Source organism: Homalodisca vitripennis, chromosome 1 (genome assembly GCF_021130785.1).
Source record: "Homalodisca vitripennis isolate AUS2020 chromosome 1, UT_GWSS_2.1, whole genome shotgun sequence".
In the NCBI taxonomy this organism is placed as follows: Eukaryota; Metazoa; Arthropoda; class Insecta; order Hemiptera; family Cicadellidae; genus Homalodisca; species Homalodisca vitripennis.
Genome location: NC_060207.1, coordinates 150,504,537 through 150,523,389, shown reverse-complemented (window position 1 = coordinate 150,523,389; position 18,853 = coordinate 150,504,537).

The window sequence follows — 18,853 nt, the reverse complement described above, 5'->3', positions numbered from 1 at the left end:
CAAATTACAAAGACATACTGTGAAACAAACAAGTTAATTAATAAATGCTAATACATGCTTTTTGATCTTTAGACACAAACTACTTTCATGACACCTAATTTATTAAGTAGATGGGCACCCAAATCCTCAGTTTCCTGGAGGAATTGCTTCGTACCTATTTATAGTAATTACTAATCACTAATTTTCCTCTTCAAGTCAGCAATATACACTTCGATCGACTTCCAAATTTCAGCTTTAAGATTTTTTATCTGGGTCATATATTCCTCGCATTTTTTGTAGTAATTTGTAAACGCTATTGTTATTAACTTCATAGCTGTTAATTTTCGATTTTACCTGCTCATCTTCATTCAAATTGTCAATTTACATTGATCAACATTCTCTTTTTTAGTCAATGTCTTCTTCTGACATTTCAATACAAGTTCCATAAAAAATTTAGTATAGTCATTACACTAGATCTAGGTTTGACGGTTCCTAACCAATTTTTTAACATTCCATTAAGAATACAGTGTAACTATATTATGGGAACAATATTGCCAAAGCCGAACAATATTGTGGGAACACGCACAATTATTATATAACTTGTAGATAAGAACGTCCGGCCACAGAACATCTGCCTGTATCAAGCAGTTGCACATAACAGACGATAGTATACATATTTTCTTATTTTTAAACATATCTGGTGAGTTTATCAAATCTTTAAACGTAATTCATAGTATAGTAACAAAAATAAATTATGAAAATATTTGTTTCCTGCTTAGAGGACTCTAAGATGCAAAGTGACATCAGAGAACTTCATGACGTCATTAAGACGGCTCGTCATCACGCTCTCGTCCTGTAATCTGAGTACATTAACTAAACATTGAAACTTCTTATCTTCTCTTGCTCTGGTTCATCATTAACCTCAGAACTATCCGTCTACCGACTTACCATCTTAATGTGTTTACTATGTAATGTATATGGAACGTGTTATTTTTAGAAATGGTGTATATATTTCAATTTATACTCACATAACATCATTATGACCCGATACTAGGAAAAAGGGAATTATTGATTTTCTATACACATCAAATGTTACTAGTTTGGTAACATTTTTAATTAAATTACATCTATATTATGATTTGTATAAAAAAATCATTTTCGGTTTGTAAATACAAAAATCAGCGAAGGTTAAATTTAAATATCTAAAAGTTTTGCTTCAACACATATATGTTACAATTTAAACTAAAATTTTATCAACAATGGTATACCTTGGTTCTTTTAAGGATACACCTTATCAAGCTCTTTTGTTTACTTTCGGTGTTTGTTAACTTGGTCTGTTATTCAGAAGAATATTTTTTTAAACATATAACAATTAAAAATTTCCTAAGTCCTTACCATTCTTAAAAACGATAGCCAATAACAAAAAATATTTGTGCTCATGGTTAAATTTAATTTTATTCCAGTATAATAATTCAGTACAGAACGGGATCCTTAAATGAAGAAAATACAGGAAATCCTCTAATTAGATTTCTCAGGTATTCTAAAAATTCAAGTTAATAGGGTACCATACTCGTTCAGCAAGATAAGGATTAGGGTCGAACAAAACCTGAAGCTGAAGAATCTAGTATTTTTGCGTCAATTTTACTAAATTCTAAAGTACTAACAGTAAAATCAGTATCAGTACTGACAGTAGTATTAAAATTTAAGTGCTGTAATTTGTCATAATTGTTAAGTAATTCATAAACTCTGAATTTTTATATTTCTCGTTTAGTCGTTTACGAATTATTTCGAAAACAAATTTTGGTTTTCGTGAAAACCTTATTAATAGTTACATTAATTTCAGTGTCATAAAGCGATGCAAATTGTTTAGATGTTTTAAGATTTTAATCCATAATAAACTTTGTGATTGGTAAGGTTTTGAATATAGGTTAGAGTAATAGACAAAGCGCATATGTTTTTTACATTTTGTATATCAATTATTTTTTTAATGATTTTGGTGCACTAAAAACTAAATACCATTTTTGTAACTATAAAATAGTAATTATGTTACCTTTTTAAGGCGCGTACCAGGTAAAATGTTAGAACGGTATTGAGCAGAGGTATCAGTTTCACCAGTGCTGTTGTTTTATGAAGTCCGACAGTCGACAGTTGGTAATCCTGGCAGGTTTAAAGCAGCTTTTAACAAGAGCTTATGATATGTGACATTGATAGTGTGTGAAATACATGATACCGTAATATTGCTTACTCTTCTTGGAGATGGCAGTAAACTATTCCTATCTAAACATAAATTATAAAATTATACGACGTAACTATAAAAAACAACACATTAGATTTACGGGTATTAAATTGTTTATTCTAGCTGAGGTATTAGTGTTCCAGTTTGTCAAAAAAGAACCTGAAATTTATTCTGATTTGCAAATTAAATTTTGACATATTGTCAAAGAACCATCCTGAAATAATAAAGAAATGTATTTTTTCAGTATAGGGTTTCAGATTAACCACAAGAAAAGGCAAAGTAATGAAGACCTTATAACCATTGGCACCAAAATTGAATTTTAACTTTTAGTACCTTTTTATAACGCTCATAATCAATCCCTATGATGTGATATGGAATAAGTGCAATGGAATACAATAAGTGTCGGATTACGCTTTGGGCCTGGAAGTCGTCCAGATCGACAACAAGCGATAAGCACGATCGACAGGACAGTATGTTTATATAAGATATTGGTACAAGTGCATGTAATTTAATTATAGTTCTTATTTGTACACAATTTATAGAAGGTAAATTACATAAATTATATTCCCAAAATTGTATATTTTTAAATAGAGTATAAAAACCATGATATAACAAAGAACACTAAAATTATATTAGAGTATAGTATATTAAGTATGAAATGTCAATTACTTAATAATATCAGTGTAATTTTTGTCCGCCAATAATGTTTATTTTTGGTTCCTGAAAGATGCGAATGAACTAAATCCGATCTATATCTGTCTCTAGTCAGGATTGACCTAGAGGGTTGTAACTTGGTGTGAAATTGGTTTTAAGATTGAATAAATAAATAACCAATCATCTTAAAAACATGGAAATTGTTTTATTAAATAGCAAATTTAAAACAGTTTTATTACCAATGAAGGACAAAAAGATTACTGTTACTCATACTTTTACAAGGAAACTAAACTAATTCCACGTGCTCTCCGAGGTTTGCATGCAAAGTTTGTAGTCTAAATTCAACCTCACACCATGTGTTTCTGAGCATTGCTGGAGTTATGCTTCCAATAACCTCTCGAACTCTATTCTTGAGTTCCTCAAATCTTGAACTTTTTTGGCGAAGACTCTGTCCTTGACATAGCCCCACAAAAAAAGTCTAAGGGTGTAATGTCTGGGGAACGTGGAGGCCAAGGAATTGGACCATCCCGTCCAATCCAACGACCAGGGAACGTGTCATTTAGGTAGTCACGTACTATCTTACCCCAGTATGGAGGGGCACCATCTTGCTGCTAGTAAACATTTGGTTGTCTATGCTCAATTTGCGGTATTGCAAAAAGTTCAAGCATGTCGAGGTATACCTCTTTAGTGACTGTCGGTTCTGCGAATAAAAAGGGTCCTATCACTTCATCTATAGCCAATGCACACCAAACGTTTATTTTAGGGCTGTCTCTTTCTTGTTCTCGAACATTATGAGGATTTTCAGTACCCCGAATCCTACAATTGTGTCTATTCACCTTACCAGAAACATGAAAGGTTGCTTCATCAGAAAAAAATACTTTTTTCAAGAAATTGTTTTCTCCAATGTTTATTGTTTGTTCTTCGAGGTCAAGTAATCTAACAGCGAAATCGTAGCGTCGAGGTTTATCGTTAGGTTTTAGTTCATGTAATAAATGAATTTTGTATGGATGGAGCTTAAGGTGTTTGTGCAAAATTTTTAAGACTGTTGATCGAGGTAATCCTAATTCCAAACTTGCACGCCGAGTAGACTTACCAGGGCTCCTCGTAAACAATTCTCTTACTTGATCAACAATAGCTTCAGAAACTGGAGGTCTACCAGCACCTTTTCTATGTTGGAAACTTCCCGTCTGTTCAAACTGCCTATACCAACGTTTTATAGAATTGTTACTCGGAGGATTGCGGCCAAACTCTAAACGAAACCTTCTTTGAACAGTTATTACAGATCTGCTTTCATGAAACCAAAGAACACACCTTGCTTTTTCTTGCACACTAGCCATTTTGATACTGAGGTTAGTTTAGTGTTTGTTTAGTCAACTGTAATTAACAGCTGGTGTGGAAAGATCCATTGTTGACCAGCTGACTATGTCACAACACAAGTCATTAAGAAGAATCATACCTTACACCCACAGTTTAAGTGACATTTTTACTTTCTTTCTATAACTACTTTTTATAATTATTGTAATGTGTAAAATTATTAATTTTCAGTCAGTATATAAAACTGTTTTAAATTTACAATTTAATAAAACAATTTCCATGTTTTTAAGTTGATTGGTTATTTATTTATTCAATCTTAATATGTGTACAATAATTTATAACCACCCTGTATATCATATCAGTTCGTATATAGAATTGTCGGAGTTCTGTTTATTATCAGTATTATTATCTGTGTTATTATTAATTCTTAAGATGCGAGAAAAGAACTGGAGATAGGTCAAAGGTAAACATATCTCTATACAATAAAGTTATCCTATTTGATACCGTTCTGATCTTTGTTGCTTTGTTGTTTCTGATTTTCTCTTCTAGCATAAACCACGCCATACTGAATAAGATATATATATTTATATTGATATTTTAATTTAAATTCAAATACAAAGCTCATCTTTATACAGTGTTAATGTCAAAAGTTGGTGACAGGATTTTATGTCAGTGCACTTCTGTGTGTAGTACCCTACGTACCTCACCAAAACTTTTATTACTAGAACACTGCAATGAAACCTAACTTAATGAACGAAATGTTGAATTTATCACGTTGGAAAAATGTCTTGAGAAACATTTCATTCCAAGGTATAAATTTTCCATAAATCTTTATTTCAACATAGACATGAATTAATGTATATGCATCTATCCGATTTAGTTGAGCGTCAGTTCTGTGTCAATTTCATTTCTGTATGATTTTCTATTTGTCCATCTCTCGAATTAAATGTGTGCTATATATCTGAAGTTTTCCACACATCGTCAGTGAACCCTTTTATGCGATACGTAGTGTGGCGTACACCTATCTTGTTTATTAGTTTCTTAACTGATGGCATAAGCTTATTATGTGCAATAATTATGAACTGGTATGATGTATACGGTCTATTCTTTGGTAAATTATCTAGCTAGCTTAAAACTTCAAGATATAACCAGTTTTTCTTTGCACTAACAAAAACATCTTTCATGCAATAGTTATGAATACCAGAGTAGATAAAAAATACTCTTACTTAATCAAATATCTCAAATTATCATTATTATCATAATTACTCCAACAGCCATCGCAACTGTGCTCGAAAAATTCACGATAATTAGGTCTTTAGTTAATTATTTTGCAGTAGGATCTTCGGGGAGTCATTTTATGAAAAAACACTCATAAGGCATCCTACTAAAATGAAGTGTTTACCTTCCTACTTAGCAATAATAAACAACGGATTATCGAATGACCCGACAGAACGTAAAGAATGAGAACTTGAGTTATCGCACAGACGGACAGGCAGACAAACAATGACACGATTTTAGGAAGACCCACTCAAGTTCTTTATAATACCTTTATGTGGTGGTGCATAATTTCTGAAATAGAAACTAGAATACTTACAAAGGCCAGTACTTCACTCGTTGTAGTGGTAAGTTTTGGAAATACACACACGAGAGATATTTAGTAAATTTTATTATTACAAAATATAATTCGATTATTAATTCAATTTTCGTAACACTTTAGAGGGTATAAATTCATATTATGAATAACAAAAAAGATGTACTTGTTATTAAAAAGCTTAGAATTTTTATGAATGGCTTATATGATAATGATTTTCGTAATAAATTATGTTTCTGGTATATAAATGCATCTATTTTATTAGACTCGGATATTGTATTAAGCTAATTTAACGGTTAGTAGGTATTTTTAAATGTTATGTTTCTTCTGCCCCGCTGCTGTCTTATAGGAACGTAAATCCTTTGTGTGTGGATAATAACCTTTTACTAGCATTTATAAATACAGTTGGTATGACGAGAAGTGCTGATTCAATGCAAATTTTGATTTCAGCTCTTTTTCTCTTTACGCTTATTTCTATTCTATTCTGAAATCGAATGCTGTTACAATCTTAACTATTGAGATCTGGAGTCCACGTCACTCTAATGAGATCCAGAACTCCATTAATCAAGTAACTGAATTGTGCACTGATGAGAGAATGAGAATACCTCTTAATTTTGTAGTGTAAGTTTCTATGATGTCAAACGATGTAAAAAGTCTTCTAAGCTTATTCGTCGCCGTCTTATTTAGATCTCTTCGGACTTCAGATTTCAGGAGTATAGTCTAAGAAAGCATCAGATTTCAGACGCTGCTCTAAATGAGATGTGAAAAGCAGCCAAATTCATCATTAGTAATTAAACAATGTTGTTTCACTTCAAAGTTATTTAGACTTATTAGTGGATTGAAGTCGTAATTTGGTTTTAATTGCATTTCACGTGCACTTGTACTTGGTACATAACATTTTCTTTAACACTATGTATCCTTTAGACGAAATTGTTGAGCTATGACAAAATACCACAACGAACTAAAGACAGTATGTTGTTAAATTAATGTCTTGGCCAATTATAAAATCCATCTTGTATTATAATACAAAAATGTGAAAATTGATTATCAATAACAAAGCCGAAACCGTTCGAAAGCACTATCAAGAAAACTTTAAATATATAAACATCTTTTTTAGGATTTATTTTGCAATTATTTTTATACAACACTATTTAATAGTTAAGTCCAACGCAAGTTATCGTGACGCAACGTTTGGTTCGTGTAATAACGTAGTATATTATTAATGACGTTATCCTCTCACAGCATTAAGTACGATATGGCTATTTCTTGAGTAATGTTTGAATCCAATTCCGAAAAGTAGTACTGCTGGCGAAGAATGAGATAATTGATTGAACGGTTTCATTAGGACTTGTGAGCTGCCTGGGATGATGAATGGAGATGTTTGGGTTACTGCAGAGTGGCGCCACCTCTTCTAGGTCCTGACATGGCACCTCCATCTTCCCATTCTTGAGAACTGATCTCCTCTCTCTTGAAACGTAGTTTATAAGACCTCTACTTGAAGTCTTAAACATATTTACAACCTTTTTGAAAACAAAGTAGAAAACTTAGGTACATTTCATGATTTCATCGCCTTAACATATATCATATTACTTATATCGTCTGTTGCAAATGTGAGCAATAAAATCACGAAAAACTTGTGTTTTGTGTTTGTTTTAATGCCACATTGAACCAACATAATTAATACAATAACATTTATTCATATAAAAACTACGACTTTTATACTTATACTTTTATACTATTTTATACTTCTATTAGTTGTCTAGAATAGTATCAAACAGTTTTATACATATACAGATTTTATATATATATATATATATATATATATATATATTATATATATATATATATATATATATATATATAAAATAATTAATTACATTTTAGGGGTAAAGGTTTACCAATATAGAATCTTTCAAGCCACAAACAATCTGGAAATTTAATTCATTTTTAATTTAACGGTAATTATACGGAACAAATATTAGTTCTTCTAAAAGGGGGAAAATAAGCTTAGGAATTGTAATTCATGCAACCATTTAATAATACGAAAACGTTAGTTTTCATATCATAAATTCCACAGCTAAGACTCGCTATCGTATATCATTGAAAATAAGAATCGCTACCTTTAATCTGAGAGTTAAATGTAAAGATGTTTTGTCAATTAACACTAAAATAATACAATCTCACTAATGTTTAAAACTAAATTCCGACTTAAACATATCAAATTAACAAGATTTTGGAGGTTTGCTATCGTTATAGGGTATAAAACACCAACCTTTTATAACCTATAACGATGGCAAATGTCTAAAATACTGTTATCCTTTCAAACCTTCTATCGTCATTAACAAACTCTAAACAGAAAATATCAAATAAATTTTCTTTAATATCTTTATATCCAATTTATTACAAAATTTTATTAAGCATTATAAAATTTAAGGCCATATGTACGATATCCATCCGAGCTGTTTAAGCAAGTGTAACACGATTTCAATGTTTTTCATTATTAAGAAAGATATATATGTATATATACATATACTATATATATATATATATATATATATATATATATATGTATACATATATATATTTAGTTTACTTAAATAAAACTTATGTTTGTTACATAATAAATTACTTGACCAAAAGAAAGGAAATGTTTATAATTACTTATAGATGACCTTTCTATAAACATACAATGATCACACACTTTAAAATTAATGCGATTCTCAACCTAAATATTTGGTTACTTTAGTTTACTCATGGCTAGGTGGCCATAGTCGAGGAAAGATATTCTAATCGAGGGTTCTACCAACTTTTACGACTTCCAGATTTTTACCCCGGTAATAACTTCTCAAACACATTCAAAGGTTTCCTGCTCTTTTTGAAGCTTTCTAGATTACTAGATTAGCATTAGCCGTTTGAAAGTGAATTTAGACTATAAAATGGGGTGCAGCTATAAATTTTATGTTGCCGTTGGCTCGTTAGTTTTAAAAATTAAAATCTAATCTGCAGCTCTTTTATTAGGACTAGTATTTTAACAACCGATCTAAAGAGTCAGACAAATAAATCCTTGCTAAGGAAATATTATTGTGGTTGTATATCCCAATGTTATATGCATGAACTATACTGTTTTTCATACTCAGTTTGGTATAAATGTATACTGATACAATGGATTTAGATTCTGCTCTTGGAAACGTAATTCCTTTTAAGAATATACAATGTTCAAATTTGTATATTTTAAAGCAAAAACCAACAACGTTAAGTACGTGTATCCGAACACTTAAAAGATAGCGATGACTAACACTAACTAACCATAATTAACCTTAGCACACACAGTAACTAATTTCAACCTATATAAAGTGGAATATGTACTCTCATTAACTATGCTACTTAACATTTTGCCCCTGCGTTGAAATACATAGATGAAAATTTGCTCTGTTTATTAATGCTCTGGCCTTGTATGATTTATTTTAGAGGTTAAATCTTCATTTATCATCTGTTAATGAAAATGTTTTTATTAATGACAATTCATTTCCTTATTTTAATTTAAGTTTTTTGTGTGTTATTGGTAGTGCAGACTGAGGAACTCGTTTCCCCACACACAGGATGATGCCCATGTGGGGATAATTTCCTATAAGTTTTTTGTTATGTATTATATTTAACTCTGTACATAAATTTTGGAAATAAATCAATCAATCAATCAACGTTAAAAGTGTTACATATGAACCTCACGGTGAGGCAGACCTTATAGAGCAGACACGAATTCTATAATTAATAAATGCCCAGATTCTGATAAGGATATCAACGAAAGCACTGCTCTTGTAATGTGCTGTCTCAGTCCTAATACACTCAATACCAATCGTATAGTATCTGTAACACTGATATAAAAATATTTTGTTTTAGTATTATTTTTATTAAGTATGTGGCCTTATTCATAAATGTAATGAATACATTGGCCTGTTATACTAGCTAGCTATCGGCCTTCTTGCCCCTGATTGGTCGGAGATCAAGCTATGTTTTACACCCAATGGTCCAAACCCCTCTAGGCTACATTGAGCGAATACTGCGCGTCCCCTCGGCCGATTACTGTATTGCTTCTCGTATTGCCTATTGTTCTAGAGGGCGTAATCAATCAACCCCCTCAGCTTTGTGCGAATAAAGTAGCTTTGCCGCTCACCGCGTCAGTTGTTTTGCTGCAAAGTGCTGTTTAGTAACCAGATTTTCATGCGCATCTCTCTCTTTGTATTTTCGAGGACATCTCTATAACTGTTCCCTCCTCTGAGGAACTGTTCTGAAAGTAAAAGTGCCGATGTTAATTAGATATACTGTGTGCCGTTTACCTTGTTGTACTGGTGTGGAGACGATTACTACCTCACAATGTTTTTTAGTGGTCACGGCTACTTCCGGTCGTACCTAAACCGGATGGGCAAGGTCGTTTCGCCGGATTGCATTTATTGCTCAGGCGTTCCCGACGATGCGGAACACACTGCCCGCGTTGGGAAAGGCCCCGCCTTGAAGTGACTCAAACTTTCGGTATGATTTTGGTGGACACGGTCTGTGACCGGATGTTGGAGGGCGAAGACTACTGGTGCTGCTGGTCCAGCTTTGCAAAGGTTATACTCCGCGCCAAAAAGACTGATCTGGACCGGAACGCGGGACAGATCCAGGATCCGAACGGCTAGATAAGTGCGAGCCCTGTGGGCGTAAGCCAAAATTAGACCTAGTCCGAAGTTTTAAAGCGATAAGCGGTTTCCAGGCTAGAATCCTAAGAGTAGAGGAGGTTTTTAGTGGGTATTCTACGTAAGTAGGAGTCCCACACTACAAGCTGGCCACCTGTGTGCGTAAAAGTTTATTAGTGTTTTTACTGCCTCTCCCTCAAAAAAAAAAATAAAAAAGTCTGGTTTGGAGACGATAGCTTTAAGAATTTTCAAAGTCAACCTTCTTAGTTAATTTTTTATTGTCAGTTAAACAAACATTTTCATTCCTTCAATTTTAATTTCCAATTCTAATATACTTATTCATTTATGGAAAGAATACCTGTATTCCTTGATCAAGAAAGATGTGTTTCTGATATTTCCTTTTTGAAAAAAGAAAGCTCTATATATCTCTTCGGTTTAGGATAATCCGGTCGTATCCAATACATACTGTAGGGCTTTCCATCCTCCAAATTCACATTGTATTTGGTAATATTTTCACTGATAGTAAATATTGATTTGTCACAAAAAATTAATCAATCAACAAATTAATTTTATTCTAAAAGTGTTTCCCGATGTCGACACAAAATGTCAAATGTTATTTAAGCAGTATATTGCCATTTCTCAGTTTATTTTCTTTTAATAATTTGTGAAAACTGTTATGACCGTTGAATAAATAAATGAACTGCATATCCTGTATGAATATCTTAATTTCAAGCACAAAAAAACCTTTTAAACTATATTGACCATTTTTAAACAAACAAACATCCAAACAAACAAAGGTTTACGTACCAGCAATGTTAGAACAATTAGTTGTTAAAGTAAAACTCGTTTACGCACTAATACCGCCATAGCCGAAGTATACTATGCAGTTTCAATTCTATTAAATTAAAATAGCTAAAAATAGATTTTCACGTTACACATTCTTAAATTATTATTTAAATGGATAGCCTGGAAGTAAATGGCCTGAGCTTGAAATCAGTGGTTTTTTCCTAATAAAATCATGTCAAGCATCAACAATGGTATCTGCCTTATGGATAGACAACCGCTAAGCGAATTAATCAATAATAAGTAGTGTTTGCAAATTAAAGTAATACGATTAATGTACATACATAGTATAAAGTGTATTTATTCACTTATACATACAGCTGGCAGGATTACTAAAGTTGCAATACATCCCTACACCCCAATAATCCAGCTGACCCGATAAACGATCCAACACAATAACCTTGTTATTTCATTTTTGAGATGTTCAGAAAGGGTATATCATCAAATTGTTATGTGTTACTCGTAATTACTTTTTCTGTGGAATTTTTGATAACATAAAAGCTTAACTGTGATTATACAGATTATATACAATCTGTTAACTATTATGATACTTATGTAACTGTCCTGCTGGGGCGGAACTTATAGCACAAATTTAGGAACCTTGATATCAGCGCAAAAGATTTGAATAAGAATAATGACCAAAGTAAAGTTTAGGAAACATTCGTATCCCTTATTTGTAAGGATGAACATATTACCTCTTCATAATACATTATATATATACGCTACGCTATATATATACGTTTATAAAGTATTAAAATGGTTTTATATTACAAGTGGAAATGCTCTGAAATATGTAAATAAAATAGAAATGAGATTAAGAAATGCAAATAACTTATGTATACCCATGCCTCAAAAACACATTTTACAAATTTATTTTCGTTTATAGCTCCGAGGGAAGACACATAATTTATTGCCAGACTTGGTGAAAAATAACAGAAACATATATATATATATATATATATATGTTTTTTCTTAAATAAATTAAAGTATGGTTGATCGTTCCAGATGATATATGAGTATATGTTTTAGATAATAAATTATTGGTTAGTCTAGTTTGCCTTGTTATAATAACATGTAAATATACAATATACAACAAATATATAATAATTGATTATAATTGATTATAATATGTAATGTCACATGTTTAAAGCCTAATTTATTAATTGTAAATCACGCATAAATCCTTTTATTTAATACAGCACAATAATTATACTCAATTTAAACTTTGAAATGTAATACTTCATTATTTACTACATAAGTAACAATGAATAATTTTTATTATTTAATTCTTGTTTGTTTCCGCTATTTTTAAATTTTAATCTTTATGTATACAGTATCCCCAACACAGGAACAGTCTTATGAAATGCCTAAATTTCCCTTATTGTGTAATATTGATTGGCCTAGTAATTAGTATTAAAGAAAGAAAGAAACCCATAAAGTATTTAATCTACTTTTTGTTTTTTAAAACTCTAAGTCATACGTACTAATTGGAAATGAAATAAGTAGAATATAATTGTTTTTACATTTGTTATTTACTGTTATTGTAAATAAGTTGTCATTTTGTTATTTATTTTTAAGCACTGGCAATAATATTTGGTTGTAATATTGTTATTTTGGGGAAATAAATGATTTAATATTATTGCTATTATGATAAATGATAAGCATATGTACATTTTTAAATGAAAATTTAATATATGCATAGTGTTTGCTGCATATATTTTTATAAATTTACTAATTTTAATTTTTTAATAAATAAGTATGAGAAGGCATTTAAAATAATAACTTAAATTATAAGTAGAATTGTTAATGCATACGTAAATTTTAAATGTAATTACTCAAGAAAGGATCCGCAAAGGAAGGTTTTGACACAGAAAGACTCTATTTCTCTGGACGTCGTGTACAATATTGATCACAATAGGGTAGGCTATAACAGTTGACACTGAATTTTTTAACCTTTATGATTGCAAGGCTGGAAATCAATCATAGCCTTCGGTTATGATGGCAGGAGGTTAAGAAAGCGGCGGTACTTAAGGTTGGCGTATTATTTATATTTGTTTCAATTTTCAGCAGTTTGCTTGTACCTGCCATTCAATGTTAAGGTAATGCCCGTTAAGACACACTACTCAATTCGACTACTCTGATGTCGTTATGACCGTTGACCGCTATGACGGTCGTAATGACATGACCGTTGAGCAATCGGACAGACTCCAGCGTACTCAGAACTATTGTATAAAAACGATTTTTAATCTCAGATGTCATGAGCACGTTACACAATATTTTCAGCAATTTTCACTCATAAAATTTTATTCGCTACATTCTACAAATTCTACAATTCTACATTCTTTGTATTCTACATTTAATTATAAAAACCAAATATCCTGTTAATCTGTCGAATCATTTCAACTTTACCTATGATATTAGTGAACGACCTACAAAAAGCCACATTACTATCAATTCCAATTCATCGTTCTACAATCTTTAATAGGTCCCTTACTGTTCAGGCTTGTCGCCTTTGTAACGCTCTCACCTATGATATCAGATGTATTGCAGATCAAGCTCGCTTTGGGGCGGTGGTTAGGGGCTTGCTGCTGGAGAGCTGTAGGGGTGACGGCTGGTGCTGCTTGTTGCGTTCATGTGGTCAATCAGTGCGTTAGAGTGATTGAATGTTTCTTAGCTTCGTATTCTTCAAATTTAATTTTCTTGTATAGTGTATACAGTTTTTCTTTTGTATTTTAAGTATGTATCCGTTTCAATATATAGATTTTTATTTTAAGTATATTATAATTTCATTTTGTATATTAATTTTGCATGTTTGTTATTTTCTATTGAAAGAATAAGTAATAATTTGCCACAATTCTATCAGACTATTGCAAATTTACTGTATACAATATGAGATTGAGCGGTAGAGAGGGCTTGATATCCTTAACTTCGCCTTTTTAATAAAAGCATTTGATTTAAAGTTTAGTGCCCAAAAAGAGTTCCGTTTGGGGTTTTGTGTAAGTAGAAATCTTATATTAGAATCAAGATTTTCGTAAAAGAAATTTTTTTCAAATAATTAGGTTTTATTTTAGAGGGAATATTCTATTATTTTAATTCAATTTTTAACTGAAATTAGAACTTTAGCTTAATTAATGATACAAGATTGCAAGATACAACCAGTTCAAGTCGACTTTTGAATCACGTAAAAGACAGGAGACCGTGATTTCTAAGTCGCACTCACCACGCATCAAACTTCGATTACAATTATTTTTTGTAGAGATCGTATTTCAAACTTGGTAATCGCGTCGCATTTGAGTGCGACTACTTCTGTGACAACCTGGCGCTGGTTCGGAGACGAGCTTTCAATCTCCTAACCTCTGAAACGCAGTAGTGATAAGAGTTTATATTAGTGTTCATTTAAATTGGCTTATTTATTGTCCCACGTATTTACTTTGCCTTTCGCTTAGCTGTATTCCTTATTTGTTTTACTATTTATTAATTGTATCGTAGCTGTCCGTATTATGTACTTATTTACACCTATTTGTGTGTATTTAATTTGTGTTCGTTGATTGGTTAAATTTGTGTAATAAATAAAAATACAGTAAAATAAATAAGTATGAATACAGTTAAATGATTTTACAAGAGTATCTATTCCTACTCAAATATAATAACTAACTAAACTACCATTAAAAAGATAATACATAGACCAACATTTCAAAACCCTTCTAAAATGTAATGGCGGAGAATCCACTAGTTATCGCCCCATTACGGTTAGCTTGAAAATTATTTAAATGGTTAACAATATTTTTTTAAACAAAAATATTTATATAAAATTTAGTATTAAATATATTAATGTTTTCTTTAAGTTTATATTAATGTGGATCTACAAAGTGAGTTCTTTCTGAAAATGCCTTATCAATAATATAATATTAAACATTTGAAAATATTAATTTACAGGGCAATGAATGAGTTCTTTGATTAAAAAGTCTACTGTAAATGAGTTTCCTCATCTATAAAGATAAAAACCTACACTACCCTTTTCATACGTCAAAATAAATCTTTATTTTTTAACTACAATTATTGGACAGATTATAGCCGTATTATTTTTGTAATACAATAATATGTACTTTTCTCTTATCTTTGCAAAATATAATAAATTTAGAAATTTATTTTTCATCCATACGAACCATTTTATGTTGTTACTTCTACTTATTGAAATATTTTTCTAATTCTATTTGTTGAATTATTCATATTCTTGATAACAAGATATTTCTGCTTACATACCTTTGCTGTTAACAAAAGTTTTTAGTCGTATGTGCAGACGCTTCCAATGAGAAAAGGGCCTATATTACTTCAGGGAATGCGTTGCAATGTCACAAATATACTGCAAACGATATTCAGTTTTTATAACATCGCTCAGTATGAATTCCCGATAAAATTCCCATCAAAGTTTCTATCTTGGACCGTATTAAAACTTTACTTTAATTAAACATAATAGTGAAAATGAAGTATCAATTTTGATATGTGAGTTCAGTGTAATTACCAATACTCCTATGATAAAATTGTTTCAGTTACTATTTAGAAGGACACAAAATAAATTTCTTTTTATTTAGTAGTACAGGTAATAATAACCTAGAATTTTCAAACATACAAGTTTTATTTATTTCATACCAAACAGTAAAGATGGTCGAAAACCCCCATACAAAGACCTGTACATGCCAGAACTGGAGATGGTAAGCAACTCAATGATTTTTAGCCATATTAATTTTCAAAAATTCAACAGACAAGGACAAAACTTAGCACTTTATTACCTAATCTTCGTCCAGAGTTTTTTCCCATTTTTGAAGATGGTTTCTCTCTGACTTGAACTATTTAATTAACATATCAGCAACTATACATTCTATGCACTCCAAGTAAAAAGTAATACTTTAAGATTCAGTCATCAAAACTACAATCTACATCTGTTTTAATATATTTATGTAAAACTTTTACTGTTAATACATTTAGCGTGTATTCTCAAAATACCGATCTTTTGGAATGTTTAAAAGCCGAACTGATAGTAAAGTTAGTATGCAGTACCAACCCAAGTAATCAATATGCTATCCAAACATGCCCCTTCGATTGTTGCAATAACATGATGTTAATGAAAAATAATAAAGATAAATTTAATTACAAAAAGCACATCATTGAAATCGCTAAAATATTGATGACATAGATGTTTATAAAATACAGTAAATATGTAAGTGATTGTCCCTATGTAAATACGTGTTGTGTGTTCAGTTCGGTTAGGGACAGTAAAGCCAAGCAGGACAAAAGGACTCTGGACGCCATTATCAGGATGAGGAAGCATTACAGGACAGTCTCGGCTGATGTGACTCCATTACTTCCACCGTATCTATCTTCTGCACCTGAGTAAACTACACATCCTTACTTACAAACACTATCCACGTTAATTAAATAATTTGAATTAACAATTTTCTAGAAATTTAGAACATTTAATTATTTAGATAAAACTAATCATTAATTTATTGACTGTGCTTCAGCAAAGGGGTTTATTGAAAACAAACTGACCTATATACTAGAAATTGTTCATGAAGCTTCATTTCTATATGAGAAAAACTGTGTTCGAGGTTGGTACATATGGAGTTTGGCTGACAGTTAACGAACATTTTTACATTTGCCTTACACTATCATCATAACTATGATGATGATGGGATAAAGCAGAATGAAGAAGTTTGTAAGCAAACACAATGCACCCATAATAGATTCAAACATGTGACATATTAACATATTTATTTAGCCTAATTATCTCAACATATACAACACAGGCTTATAATAACTTGGTTTGTAACCCAGCAGGGATCACTTCTGGCTAGTTTATACCTTCCAGTTGAACCTACCACTGGGCACAGAAAAAACCCAATGTGTCACTTAAATCTGAGCAACCTTGTGGATGTCCAGGAGCGGCACATCACTAACCGCAATTGTCGAGATTCTGGGCTTCATGGGAAATTCAATAGGTCTAGTCTACTGTGGGAGATGACTGTTGGAGTTGGAGGGGTTTGTTTCCTAACCCCGGAGGTTCTTGCTAGCCTCAACAAGGGTGTGCCACCCCTGCCTACTTTGATTGGAGACGCTGGTTCAGAGTCTCCCCTTCTTCCGGGGAGGTATTACTTTCATATATAGTGACCTAATTCTTCCTCGTGGATCTCGATAGGAGGCGGCCCCTACTCCCTAAACCTTACCCATCCTGAATATCTTGTCACTTCGGAAGCAGCGCAAAGGTTCTTACAGGACTAAGTGCAATTTATAAGCTTCTTGTCCTAAGAGAACAAAAAAACTTGGTTTGTAAACTTTTATTATTTAAACATTATTTTATTACTATCTATCTGACCTCGAGAATTAAATGATCTATAGCCTTGAAATTTTGCATGCGACCTTAGAAAAGCCTATTACGCGACATGTGGTGTTGGGTACTCATACCTTGTCTATATTTAGATTCTTAAGTTAATTTGAAGATTAGGTTACATCATAAATTAAAAGGTCTGCATCAGTTTAACTTGTGATGGTGGTATCAAGGTAGTTGTTCTAAATTTTACATATTGTTTTTAGACACATAATAAAACTTAAATCAAGTATTGTGAAACATGGGGTAAAAAATTGAAATTATATATATATATATATATATATATATATATATATATATATATAATTTCAATTTTTTTCATATATATATATATGTGTGTGTGTGTGTGTGTGTGTGTGTGTGTGTGTGTGTGTGTGTGCGTGTGTGTGTGTGTGTTTTGAATTTTTGTCGATACTAAGACAATTTTATTGATGTACTGTGTGTTTGTGCCCGTACTATATCTCGATTATTAAAACCTATATAATTAAATTTTTACATGTATCTTTATTTTATGAGCGGAACATCGAGTTCGACGATGGTGCATGACACTACAGTATTGGAATAAGCGTTAGCGAAAAATTTTATATTGGTATTATGGATAACCATAACTGAAGAGAAATATCAGTTTGTATTTATATACATTTATAAATAAACTAACAACAATTACATGGCATTTATACATGTGACCTATTAACACGTCTAGCCTATTGAAATGAGCCATATACTTGAAATTTTCTATATAACTTTAATCCGAAGCCTATCACGCGATAGGTGGTGTAGTCGACTCCTAACTTATTTGGATATAGAACCATCAAATGTACAGGTGAAAGTCGTCTTTTAAAGTATAAAATTCTTCTTCCTATCAAACTGAAACTGAGGTATTTTCTTAAAGCACTGTTTCAGGTAAACACACATAAATATAAATATACATAAAACAATTTAAGTCATAGAGTTGATATATTTTAGAATCAAGGCTAGTCACCAAATTAATTTGTGTAACAATTAAATATTAGTATAAAAAATAGACTACAAAATTTGACATCGCTATACCTAGAGTCAATGAAAAGGTAAGTTCGACTTAATATTATGAGGGATATCCATGGATATTCCTTTATTAAAAACTTAAAAATTAATTCTCATTTAATAACAAATTCTATGCAATTTTCATGTATTCTCGG